Source organism: Pelophylax lessonae, assembly GCF_965119305.1.
Source record: "Pelophylax lessonae genome assembly, chromosome: 3".
Classification (NCBI taxonomy): Eukaryota; Metazoa; Chordata; class Amphibia; order Anura; family Ranidae; genus Pelophylax; species Pelophylax lessonae.
Genome location: NC_138770.1, coordinates 364,551,896 through 364,566,020, shown reverse-complemented (window position 1 = coordinate 364,566,020; position 14,125 = coordinate 364,551,896). Strand labels below are relative to the sequence as shown.

General features: G+C 44.4%; 1 pseudogene across 1 annotated transcript; it reads left to right on the top strand.

Annotated features, from left to right (window-relative positions):
* The first annotated feature begins 10,886 nt into the window (after positions 1-10,886).
* Positions 10,887-12,188, top strand: LOC309550538 (annotated as a pseudogene). Its single transcript has one exon. The product of its transcript is annotated as an uncharacterized misc_RNA (transcript).
* The last annotated feature ends 1,937 nt before the right edge of the window (positions 12,189-14,125 follow it).

The window sequence follows — 14,125 nt, the reverse complement described above, 5'->3', positions numbered from 1 at the left end:
CCCGCTCTCTCCACATTGGTTCACTAGCTGTGATTGACAGCAGCGGGACCCAATAGCTCAGACACTGAGGAGGGAGAGTTGAGGTTCTCATTCACATCGCTGGATCGCAATGGGGCTCAGGTAAGTATTAGGGGGGCTGGGGAGGGGGGATGAGGCACAGAAAAAGTTTTTTTTACCTTTATATATAGAATGCATGAAGGTAAAAAAAAAACTTCAGCCTTTACAAACACTTAAAGGAAGAACTGCAGGTATGGTATTTTTCGCATACAGTAGTTACATTGGTCAAGCTTTTACCAATGTATCTACATATCTACACATATACTGTATCATAATGTACCTGTGAGATCCTGTGGGATAACTATAGTTATCTTCACTATTTCCTGGGTCCTGTGCTGAGTGGCTGCCCTGGATAGATAGATAGATAGATAGATAGATAGATAGATAGATAGATAGATAGATAGATAGATAGATAGATAGATAGATAGATAGATAGATAGATAGATAGATAGATAGATAGATAGATAGATAGATAGATAGATAGATAGATAGATAGATAGATAGATAGATAGATAGATAGATAGATAGATGATAGATAGATAGATAGATAGATAGATAGATAGACAGATAGACAGACAGACAGACAGACAGACAGACAGACAGACAGACAGACAGATAGACAGATAGACAGATAGACACATAGATACATAGATACATAGATACATAGATACATAGATCACATATTGAGATGTAGATACAAATTTGTCCTTGCCTTTAGTGGCTTTTTCTATGTGATTTCTTTACTCGGCTTGCTAGGTCACAAGACACTTTATCATTATTTAATTGTAATACAAACATTTTTTTTTCCTGGATCTACGGCTCAGTATTTTGCATTTCCTCCATGAAGTATGTTTATGACATTTCAGTTATGGTGCTCACTTCACGTGTACCCTGTGGGATTTGGAAGCCATATGTGTGAATTTAATATTTGCTTGTGACAGGTGTAATTTTATTGTTATTTCAGATACAGTACATACTTACATAGCCCCATGACAGTCCATTTTCCCATAAGTTATTAATTTCTTCAATGCATTTGGACTGTTTGACAGATGCTATTTATGTCACTTGAAATGCTGCTATGTTTTATTATAGCACAAAGAAGTTAAATGCTCTAATGCTTATCTCAAGGGTCTTTCAGTAAATATGAAAGCGACTTTAGTGTTAAACATTCCCATATACAGTATTGAAGAAATCTTAGGATATCCAGCATTGCAATCTCATAAATGGATTTGCCTTAAAATCACAAGAATTGATTAATTTGGATGATGTACAACAATCCCAGAATTACCAACTTAGAAAATGTTAAGACTTAAGGCCCGTACACACGTACCGATTGTCGGCCCTAAAGATTCGTCCGACGACCGATCGGCCGATTGTAGGCTTGTTAGTATGATGCTTCCGACAGCCGACAGCGCACTTTCGGCCGAAAAGAATCTGTCGTGCAAGCATTAAAATTTTTGTTGGCCAACGCCAGAACGGCCAATTGTTCGCCAGTCAGTACAGAATTCGGCCGACAGACAGCAGATTTGCAAGACTGGGCATGCTCAGAAAAGAAAAAAGACCAGGAAAGTTAACCATCACATGACATCACTTCTGCAGTCGGCTGTTGTTGGCCGACAAAATTCGTGTGCAGTCTTTTGCAGTTTTCAACAGGCACGACAGCCCTGGACAAAAGACGGCCGATCGTTCGGCCGACGATCGGTACGTGTGTACGGGGCTTAACTCACTGCCAATCGCAGACATTTTTGCTATCAGAGACTTGAAGGAAGCAGGATACAGATACAGAATACATAGGAAGACAAAGCACACAGCTAAGAATTACTATATTTATGAAAACAAATTACGGGATAATAGGCTTATATTTTTTTTTTTTAAGTCTTTGAATTTTTTTCAGCTATTTCCACAAGGATCATAGTTTCATTTCTTGGCTCCTTTAAGGGAGCAGTGCGCCCTGAGCCCATCCATTGGGTGACAATAGCGAATGAATATTCGCTATTGTCACACGGATCCTCCTCCTGGCCAATCAGGAAGCGGGTCCGAGACCCGTTTCCTGATTGGCCAAAAGGGGAACCTTTGCCATTGGCCAAGGAGGAGGAGGAGGACTCGGGAGAGGCGGAGGACTGAGAAGAAGCGGCCGCTGCATCAGGTAAGTGCACTGGTCTCTCTGCACGCTGGTCACTCTACATTGAAGGGAGGACACTGTGGTCACTCTACATTGAAGGGGGCAAGCTGTGGTCACTCTACATCAAAGAGGGCACACTGTGGTCACTCTACATTGAAGGGAGCATGCTGTGGTCACTCTACATTGAAGGGGGCACACTGTAGTCACTCTGCATTGAAGGGGGCACGCTGTGGTCACTCTGCATTGAAGGGGGCACGCTGTGGCCACTCTACATTGAAGGGGGCACGCTGTGGTCACTCTGCATTGAAGGGGGCATGCTGTGGTCACTCTACATTAAAGGGGGCATGCTGTGGTCACTCTGCATTGATGGCGGCATGCTGTGGACACTCTACATTGAAGGGGGCACACTGTGGTCACTCTGCATTGAAGGGGGCATTCTGTTGTCACTCTGCATTGAAGGGGGCACACTGCGGTCACTCTACATTGATGGGGGCATGCTGTGGTTACTCTGCATTGAAGGGGGCATGCTGTGGTCACTCTACATTGATTGGGGCACACTGTGGTCGCTCTGCATTGAAGGGGGCACGCTGTGGTTACTCTACATTAATGGAGCATGCTGTGGTCACTCTGCATTGATGGGGGCACACTGTGGTCACTCTGCATTGAAGGGGGCATGCTGTGGTCACTCTGCATCGAAGGGGGCACGCTGTGGTCACTCTGCATTGATGGGGGCACGCTGTGGTCACTCTGCATTTATGGGGGCATGCTGTGGTCACTCTGCATTGAAGGGACATGCTGTGGTCAATCTGCATTGATGTGGGCATACTGTGGTAACTCTACATTGAAGGGGGCACGCTGCGGTCACTCTGCATTGAAGGGGGCACTCTGTGGTCACTCTACATTGAAGGGGGCACGCTGTGGTTACTCTACATTGATGGGGGGCACGCTGTGTTCACTCTGCACTTAAGGGGGCACGCTGTGGTCACTCTACATTGATGGGGGCACTCTGTGGTCACTCTCCATTGAAGGGGGCACGCTGTGGTCACTCTGCATTGATGGGGGCACGCTGTGGTCACTCTGCACTTAAGGGGGCACGCTGTGGTCACTCTACATTGATGGGGGCACTCTGTGGTCACTCTCCATTGAAGGGGGCACGCTGTGGTCACTCTGCATTGATGGGGGCACGCTGTGGTCACTCTACATTTAAGGGGGCACGCTGTGGTCACTCTACATTGAAGGGGGCACACTGCGGTCCCTCTGCATTTATGGGGGCATGCTGTGGTCACTCTACATTGAAGGGGGCATGCTGTGGTCACTCTACATTGAAGGGAGCACGCTGTGGTCACTCTGCATTGAAAGGGGCATGCTGTGGTCACTCTGCATTGAAGGGGGCACGCTGTGCTCACTCTGCATTGAAGGGGGCACGCTGTGGTCACTCTGCATTGAAGGGGCACACTATACTTTGATTACTGAAGGCCCCTTTCACAATTTTTTGCCACATTTTTTGCCGCAAAGCAATGCCTATTACATTTTTCTGTTTGCACTCCCCCAAAAATTTTGACCAAAGTATTTTGAAAAATTATAAAATATGTGATATATTAAGGGTCTAAACAAGGGAAATATGCACCACACTGGGTGATCAGGGTGTGCCCAGACACACCTGGCACACCCTGTGTTCACGCCTATGATTGGGACATCTGTCTGACACGTACATGATTTTTACTGGCATCCCAGTCTTAGTCCGTAGAGCTCAATATTGAGTTGGCCCACCCTTTGCAGCTATAACAGCTTCAACTCTTCTGGGAAGGCTGTCCACAATGTTTAGGAGTGTGTCTATGGGAATGTTTGACCATTCTTCCAGAAGCGCATTTGTGAGGTCAGGCACTGATGTTGAATGAGAAGGCCTGGCTCACAGTCTCTGCTCTAATTCATCCCAAAGGTGTTTTATCGGATTAAGGTTAGGACTCTGTGCAGGCCAGTCAAGTTCCTCCACCCCAAACTCGCTTATCCATGTCTTTATAGACCTTGCTTTGTCCTCTGGTGCGCAGTCATGTTGGAACAAGAATGACCACCCCCAAACAGTTCCCACAAAGTTGGGAGCATGAAATTGTCCAAAATTATCAATTGGTATGCTGACGTCTTAAGAGTTCTCTTCACTGGAACTAAGGGGCCAAGCCCAAGGCTTGGAAAACAACCCCACACCATAATCCCCCCTCCACCAAATAATTTATTCCAGTGCAGAAAGCAAGGTCCATAAAGACATGGATGAGTGAGTTTGGGTTGGAGGAACTTGACTGGCGTGCACAGAGCCCTGGCATCAACCTGATAAAACACCTTTGGAATTAATTTAAGCGGAGACTGTGAGCCAGGCCTTTTCATCCAACATCAGTGCCTGACCTCATAAATGCGCTTCTGGAAGAATAGTCAGACATTTCCATAGACACACTCCTAAACCTTGTGGACAGTCTTCCCAGAAGAGTTGAAGCTGTTATAGCTGCAAAGGGTGGGCCAACTCAATATTGAACCCTACAGACTAAGACTGGGGTGCCATTAAAGTTCATGTGCGTGTAAAGGCAGGTGTCCCAATACTTTTGGTAATACAGTGTACGGTACCTGCACCAGAATCTGTGTGTACCAATTTTAGTAAATCTTCCCCAATAAGTTTCAATCTGCTCCATTAAATTATTTTGATAAAGCGAAATAATTACAAGCTAGCATCCAGACTTCTTAACTTCTCTCTGTAAATCAGGCCATCAGCAATTAACAGGCATCTGGCACTTTCATAATTATCAGATGGTTAGTACTTTTATTTTAATCTATAAAATAAAGTCTGTTCGAGTTGATAGAATTGTATGTACATACAGTAGATAGGAATCCGTTTACAGCTGGTCCACAGCTTCAAAAACCTTGAAATGTCTTCCTCAGAAAACAGAATACACAGAGATATGAAAATTGTTAGAGGATCAGACACATAGCTGGATTGACCTTTTTTCAACTTTATAAACTATGTAAGCCTGTGGAATCCGTTGTTTTATTTCCCATCCTTCAATGTCTATTCACACCAGCTGCTGCATTGCAACAGACAAGGGGCCCTAGTAGTTTGATGCAAATGCCATACCTGTAGATCTTTTCTGTCACACATGAACCCTGGCCAAAATAATGCCAATGTTTAAATTCCTATATCCTGACTTATTTCCAGGACATGGACTACAAAATGGCCACTGAGCAGAGGCGTAACTAAAACCTTCAGGGCCGTGGTGCAAAAACCATGACGGGCCCCTCTGATCCACTGGTCCTGAGGCACTTCCCTCTGAGCCAAGTCTTCTTTACTCCCTTTGTGGTGCCCTTTGCCGAGTGTCGATGCACGATGGGGAGTTTGATCTGACAGCTTCTCTCTGCGAGCCTCAGGAGTCCCTGGGAGCAGGGGCAGGGTCACCATTGCAACCCCTGCAACCTCTGTAGCTACTTCACTGCCACTGAGCCTTCTTCTTTGAGAACAAGTGATAATCTTGTTAGTTGTCCTCAAAGAAGGAGGTTCCGTGACCATTTTTTGTATACCATGTCCTGGAAAAAACCCAGGAAAACAAACAATGGAAGTATTTCAGCCATGGGTGACAGAAAAGGCTATTATGGTATTTGCATTAAACAATGTTTTTACAAATCAAACTGTGGGTTCCTCGTCCATAAAGGCCATTTTATGTAAAAGGTGAACTTTGCCTTTAAATAAGTCAGCACATACACATTCACTGACTCAATGAACAAATCCAAGTGCTTTTCTGTCAAGGAATAGATTGTAATCCAAGAGCCCCAGTGGAAGACATCATACCCTTATAAGTGAGCAAATTATTTGGTGTGAATTTGCTGATCTAATTTTCTACCTATACTTCTATCCAGGTTTTAACCTAAACTTAAAAGTAATCATGATGAGCATAAGAGACTTCATCTAAGTGAAGACATATGGGTACTTTGTGTTCTGTTTGAATACATGTCTTCTCATTGCACATGTCTGTCATGGTGGATAAACAAAACCTATCCCATCATGGCAGAGGCCAGACAGAATATGCAAGCATTAGAAGTGAGCATTGCATAGAAGGCAACAGGGATGTAGTAATGAATTCTTTAAAAGCCCATTAAAGTAAAACTATAGGCAAAACGTTGCACCTTTCTTTTTGTGATGTGATCATTCTTAAATAAAAACATCCTTATGGATGACATTGGTGATCCATGCTGTGCTGTCCAATATGAATGTTGATCTATGATTGGTTTCCAACTTGATGTTGCTGCATCACCCACTACTTTCCAGCATGATCCAGGATTGTGTGTGATGGGAATATTAACATTATTAATATATCAAAGTATCTGCAATCAAACTTTAAAGTCACCCCTTTAGGGCCGTCGATACCTATAGGCAAGGTCTAGAGCGCACATCAGTTGGGAGCGCTGTGCCAGCGTGCCACTGATGTGTTAAGCAAGCGCGCCGGCGCCAGGTGCTGTTTGTCTTCTGGGTCTTTCAGCCGGGTCCAAAGGTGCAAGTGTGGGCCCGGGGCCTGCGGCTCACACCTGGCATTAGGAAGCGAGCCGGTGCCGCCATTATTTGTGTTCAGGCTGGGTCCAGAGGCGCAGGTGCGGGCCTGCAGGCCACAGCTGAAGAAATAGGTGGGGTGACGCCGCAAAATCTCCACCCTCGCTACCTCCAGGCTCCTACATACACTGCATGCGTATCATGCATCGGGCCGGTGACTGACTCCACCCCCAAGTTTATACTTGAGTCGAAGACTCAAGGTTAAGGCCTTCTTGCTTGCAAAATTGCAGAGAACAGGAAAAGTTTGGTTTGTGGGGAAGAGCTGGAGTCTGGTTTGTGGAGAAAGCAGGAACTTTGAAGATGTTTTTAATTTTAAGTTTTTGTGTAATTCATTTTTTTAATTTTAATGTTATCATGTTGCTTATATTTTATTTTGTGAGCCTTGTTTTGCAAATGAGAAAATGTTTACAATTAAAATCTACTATTTTACGGTTTATCTTTTTGAATTATTTGATCCAAAAGCTGGTTTGGGAGAAAACTGTAAAATTTCTAAAATTAGCTGGTCTAGGAGAGTGTTGCAGGCAAAATGGTAGCAGTCATTAAAAAAGTAGGTTATACATGGGCAGGGCAAAGGGGGTAGAGTCAGGGACAGAGCCAGCGGGCGGCAAATTTAGGTTTTGCCTAGAGCAGGGGTGTCAAACTCCATTTCATCGTGGGCCGCATCAGCATTATGGTTGCCCTCAAAGGGCCGGTTATATCTGTAGGATTAGATGTCCAGAGCACCCCATGTCCTGGGGGGGCAAAGAGGAGCCTTTCTACAGCTGAACAGAGGAGTGCAGGATCTGGCAAATTAGTTCTGTCCTCTCTGTTGTCGACTACAGAGACAAGGTGGGGGCAGAGACAAGGGGGGTGCTGCAGCCGCAGGAGAGGTGCGAGGGCCACATGAAATGGCCTGGGGGGCCGCATTCGGCCCGCGGGCCTTGTGTTTGACACCTGTGGCCTAGAGTGTCAAAAATCCTTGCACCAGCCCTGCACCCCTTTATAAATGAACTATCATCAGTGAAAAAGTTCCAATCCATTCATAATGAACAGACAACTAATATTCAAAGTTCTTCTTCATGCAACACTTTCATATCTTCGTGTAATCTCAAACTCCGTTGTCCCTTCACCACTCTGATAGACAGACACTCACCAGCTTAAATTTCCTTCCCTTTTTGTTTTTATTTTCTTGATGTTATTCTATGCCTATTTTTTTTTTGTCCTCTGATTATGTTGAGTTCTACTTTTTCATGTGGAAACTCATTTACTAATCAAATTGGCAAACTGCAAAGAAAAAGCTATTTTCGTTTTTTGCTATGACTAATTAAATTGGCAAATTGCAGAAAACTATTTTAGTATTTTTATTTGTTTGTTTTTTTTTTCATTGTATCTATATATATATATATATATATATATATATATATATATATATATATATATATATATATATATATATGTATATACACCATACACAGAAAGATTCTGCCTCTGTACTGCCTTACATGTTTATGTGATCTGTCTCAATTATTTGCTTTTGATTATGCCTACTTGTTTTAAATAAACCCTGTATTTTAGCAATATCACAATATAACGCTATGTATACATATTTCAGAGTTTTTATTTGAATTTATGTGTATTTTGTTGTATGATTTTTCACAACAGCTCTATATTTAAGAGTCCTATCAAAAAACAAACTAGTATGTTATTCTTACCTGCCCTGTGCAGTGGTTTAGCGAGAGCCAATGGCTCCAGTTACTGTCTCAGCCAATAAGGGAGCAGAGAGCTGCTGCTCTTGTGCACATCACTTCACACAGAAGCTTTTTTACCTTCATGCATAGAATGATGCATTAAGGTAAAAAATCTTGGGAATTTATAACCACTTTACCTACATAACAAGCATTCACTAGGGATGTACAATACTGAGTTAGAATATAGGCACAAAATGAGTTCATTTACACCAACTCTAGAATGAATAATAAAACCATCATGTATCACCACTGTTTAACTGCTGAACTAGTGGAAAAAAAACAACCAGAGAAAAATCTTCTTTTATGTAAGTCAATGCATTCAGAATTCTAAAGTGTGCTGTTCTCATAGTTATTTTGTACATTGCATTATCTATCTTACTTTCTCAATGTTGTTTCTATGCATTGTTGTACTGCTGCCATCTGCTGGCCAGAAAATGCCGCACGCCTTTGTTCTTGTTCAGTAAAGTTTTTTGATATCATGGGTGTGGTTTTTTAGGCTGTGTGTCTTGTCACATCCAGCAGCTATCTTCAGTTCCTCATGGCTGTGTGACTGAAAACTCCACATTTTTGGACTTGTGAAAAGGCATCAGTTTTTGACCAGCAGTTAGCCTCAGGATAGACACCAACAGGACAGTTTTGATACCACTACTACAGAACAGTATTGTATCACCGTCTATTGCTGTATCTGGATTGAATAAACCCCACGTTTGATTTCATCCTCATGCCTAAGTCTGGATTCATCTAACCTGAGCATCTGCCGGTCTGGTCTGCCCCACTGCTTGGATACGAAGGTAGGAAGTCACACAGCTATTATCAGTTATACCTTCATTCGCCTTCATGTGGGGACAGAACAGTCAAAGCCGGTGTTCCGTGAAAAAACCATACCCGCGAGAAAACCATACCCTCGACACTTCCGGTGAACCTACAGATGGTATGGATTTCTCACGGTAGTTAAACTTGCGGCGCTTACATTAAAACAGCTCCTCTGCAACATAAATCATCTCCGCTCTTCACCCTGTCACTTCCCTCATCTCCGGTAATAAATATAAAAGCGGATCACGGAGCCGCGATCGCCGTCACATTTACATCTCATACACCCGCCGCCGCTTTTATATTTATTACCGGAGATTAGGGAAGTTACAGCGATAGCAGAGGAGATGATTGATGTTGCAGCCGAAGTGTTTTAATGTACCCGCCGCAATTAGAACATTATACACAGTGCCGTGATAATTTCATGCCCACCGAGCATGCGCACTTGTCAAATTCTTTCATGTTCAATCACGTATCCGGGGCTCTGAGCATGCGCACTGCTGCGCTGCTCAGCTGTTTCAGACCGGAAGTGACGAGGGTATGGTTTCTTCACGGGGTATGGTTTTTCAACGTTACACCTGCCTTAATGTCCACACCCCGGCCACAGATTCCCTCAGAGTTCAGTGTCACACTCAGGAATCTCCCTTGCAACAGGCCCACATGCAGCAAATCTGCCCGGCTACAGTGCATGTTCCACAAGTCTTTGCTCGCATAGCAGAAGAATTGTTAACGCACGCGGGGTCCCTCTCCAACCAAACCCCGCAAATCACTCAAAACACCTGAGGAACCTTGCCAGAGTGCCCCAGCGCAGTCGCACTGCAATTTTCAGCCCCCAATTCAAAAGTTTATTTTCTTAAAGAGACAGCGCACTTGGCAAATGGCCGAAAAGGACCTCGCACAGCTCCCCAGTGATGAAACAAAGCTAATGCAGCCTGATACTGATCACTATGAAGAACAGGAAGCAGAACCCACACTTCCAGCAGACCAAGATGTGCGACCAAGATGCTCCCTCAAACTGACAATAAAGGTCAGGGAAAACTATCAAACCACAAAAGACGAGCTATGCGATAACCTGGAAGAGCTATGGGAACGAGTTTCCTCCCTCATGTCAGGACTTAAATCATCTGGTGATGCCACAAGCTTACAAGTTGCCATCAGGCGGCTGAACACAGCTCATGAAAGATACAAGAGACTGTCCACAAGGTATATAACCTTTCTAAAAGATGTTAATAATGATGAAGCCCTTTCAGAACTGAGCAAGGCAGAATCAATAGACAGACAAAGAGACACCATGGTGCTGCGTGCTAGAGATAAAGCGGAACTCCGTATCTCCCATTTGCAAGAAACTAGATCACACAGATCAAATTAATCTAAACATTCCTCTGGGTCATACAGATCATCATGCTCAAGAAGCTCAGCCCTAAGCGATAGATTACTAGAGGCCTGCATAAATGCAGAGCAATCCAAAGCCAGACGTTCCTTCACTGAAAAAGAAGTTCTTGCAAGAGCAGAAGCAGAGGCTAAAAGAGCAGAGGCGGAGGCCAAGAGGGCTGAAGCAGAGGCAGATGCCAAGAGGGTAGAAGCAGAGGCAGAGGCCAAGAGGGCAGAAGCAGAGGCTCAAATAAAGATTCTTGAATCAGAGATGGAAGAGGAAATTTCATTAGCTAAAGTAAGACTACTTGAGCAAGCATTGAGCCAAGGTCTTGATCCAGTCTGCTCACCACCACAGGAAATAGAAGATCCAGCTGATCGCACCAGCGACTATGTACTGGAACAGTTATCTGCACCACCCCCAGTATGCAGTACCGCCCAAGCCGACAACACCGAAACCTCCAAGTCAACTTCACCTACAGCGCCAGTGCCACTCACAGTGCCTAAGCAACCTGATGGCATTCACCCAGATGTGCCTTCTCAAGGACAGTTATTACAGCAAAAAGGCTATCAGGCATTTCCTGGCCTACCCCCACAGCTCAAGCAGCAGTCATCACAATCTACAGAGACTAGATCACAGCTCAACCCTGCAGCAACATCATTCTACCCGGAAGCATCTCACCCTTTCACGCCGCGCAGCCTACATGCCCCGGCAGCATCACAAGTTGTCATGGCAACAAGCAGTGAGAAATCAGATATGTCTGAGTTTGCCAGGTTTATAGTGAGCAGAGAGCTAATTAATACAAGTCTCTCAAAATTTGATGACCGTGCAGAGAGCTACAGAGCTTGGAAGGCAACCTTCAAGGCCGCCATTGCCAACCTCCACCTAACTGCAGAGCAGGAGCTCGACCTCCTAATCAAATGGCTGGGCCCAGGCTCCACAAATTGTATCAAGAGCCTCAGAACTGTCTATGTGGGACGAGCAGATGTAGGTCTCGCTGCCGCCTGGCAGAGACTCAAACGTACCTTCGGCAGTGCAGAAGTAATAGAGAAAGCCCTATTCAAGAGACTGCAGAACGTCCCAAAGATCAATCTTAAGAATGTCAATAAGCTTCAGGATTTGAGCGACCTACTCATGGAACTAGAGCTTGCCAAAAGAGACCCTCATCTGACTGGGCTGTGCTACCTGGATACAGCCCATGGAGTGAACCCAATTGTTGTGAAACTACTATACAGTCTGCAAGAAAAGTGGGCAGCATCAGTTTCGAGGTACAAAAGGGTGCATGACGTCACCTTTCCCCCATTTATTCATTTCTGCAGATTTATTGATGAACAGTCCCAGATGAGGAATGACCCCAGCCTCGATTTCCTGGAGTTCAACACTACAGCTTCAGCGACACCATCATCAAGGTATGAAAGTGTCATGCATAAACACAGAGACTTTAAGAGCAGCGTGAGTGTTAGAAAGACTAACCTACCGTCTTCTGCAGCAGTAAGATGGACACAAAACTTGCATTAAGCCGTGTCCTCATAACTATGAAGTAAAGGAGAAGTCTCCAGACCTCATACAACCACCTAACATCATTTCTCCCCTCTTTGCTGACAATTTGGGGAGATCAGTCTTTCACACAACCAAGGATGACGATAAAGTAGCCTTATCAGTAGTGGACAGTGAGTTCTTTAAAGACGAAACCGATCACTGGGTTTCTCCATTACCCTTCCGAACCACCAGGGTAAGGCTCCCGGACAATCGGGAGCAAGAGCTATCCAGATTTAACTCTCTTCAGCGTACCATGAACAGCAAGCCTGAGACGAGAGAACACATTGTTGCCTTTATAGATAAAATATTCCGTACCAATCTAGCAGATCACGCCACCAGGCCTATGTCTATAGGTTCTTTTACTAACTCTACTTGGCTTACAGGTCCAGAGTTTCTGCTAGGATGGGCAGACGAATGTGTACAGGAAGTTTTCAGCATCCAGGATCCGGATAATGATCCAGAAATCCGCGCTGAAGTTAGTGCATTAGTCACTGAAACAAAACAGACCTCCAGCCTTGACTGTCATCGCTTCGAACATTTCTCCAGTTGGATGAGACTCGTCAGAACCATTGCAAGGTTAGTGCACATTGCTAGATGTTATCACAATACTCAGGTAGATAAAGATTGTCATGGTTGGCATGTCTGCCATAAACCCTTCTCTGCTGAGGACATTTCTCATAGCGAGTCTCTCATAATACGTCATGTCCAGCAGGGAGAATGTAACGTAGAATGGAAGTGCTTGGACAACAGACAGCAGATTCCTATAAAAAGTCCTCTTGCTAACTTAAATCCAATTATGGACAGTTTTGGCCTGCTCAGAGTTGATGGTTGTTTGAATCAAGCCCACCTAGGAGTTGCGGAACAAAATCCTGTCATTATTCCCAGCAAACATCATATCACCATGTTGCTGAAAAGACACTACCACAAAAAGGCTGAACACCAGGGCAGACAAATCACTGAGGGCAAGTTAAGGTCTGCAGGTCTTTGGATTTATAGGTATGAAGAAACATGTAGCCCATCTACTGCATGACTGTGTGCACTGTCGTAAGGCAAGAGGAAAACAGCTACACCAACAAATGGCCAACTTGCCTGCGAATAGACTATGTACAGAACCGCCCTTCACCTACACTGGCCTGGACGTCTTTGGACCATGGATGGTGTGCGCACGTAGAACCCGTGGCGGTCATGCAAACAGTAAACGTTGGGCTGTGCTATTTACTTGCATGAGTGTGCGAGCCGTTCACATAGAGGTGATAGAATCTATGGACACATCCAGCCTCATTAATGCCTTAAGACGGTTCTTTGCAATCAGAGGACCAGTGAAACAGTTGAGGTCAGACCAAGGAAGTTACTTCATTGGGGCCTGTAGAGAACTGAACATCGACACTAAGCCTATTCAAGATCAGTTGGCGGAGAAAGGTTGCACCTGGATTTTTAATTCTCCTCCTAGTTCCCATATGGGGGGTTCCTGGGAGAGAATGATCGGGATCTCACGCGACATCTTAAATTCTATGTTGATGGATGTAAACTCTTCATGACTTACGCACGAGACTCTTGTCACTCTTCTTGCTGAAGTTTCAGCTATTATAAATTCAAGACCCCTTGTGCCAGTGTCTATGGATCCTGAAACACCAGCCATACTGTCTCCGGCTATTCTTCTTACCCAAAAAACGGGCAATATGCTAATGCCTAGTGGAGAATTTACTCATGGGAATATCTACCAAAAACACTGGAAACGTGTACAACACCTGGCAGATTACTTCTGGAACAGATGGCGAAAAGAGTGCCTCAATATTCTTCAAGGAAGGAGAAAATGGCAACATCAAAAGCCAAACTTGAAAGAAGGAGACCTCGTATTGATGAAGGAGCAACAAACCGAAAGGATTGCCTGGCCTATGGGACAAATTACAAAGGTT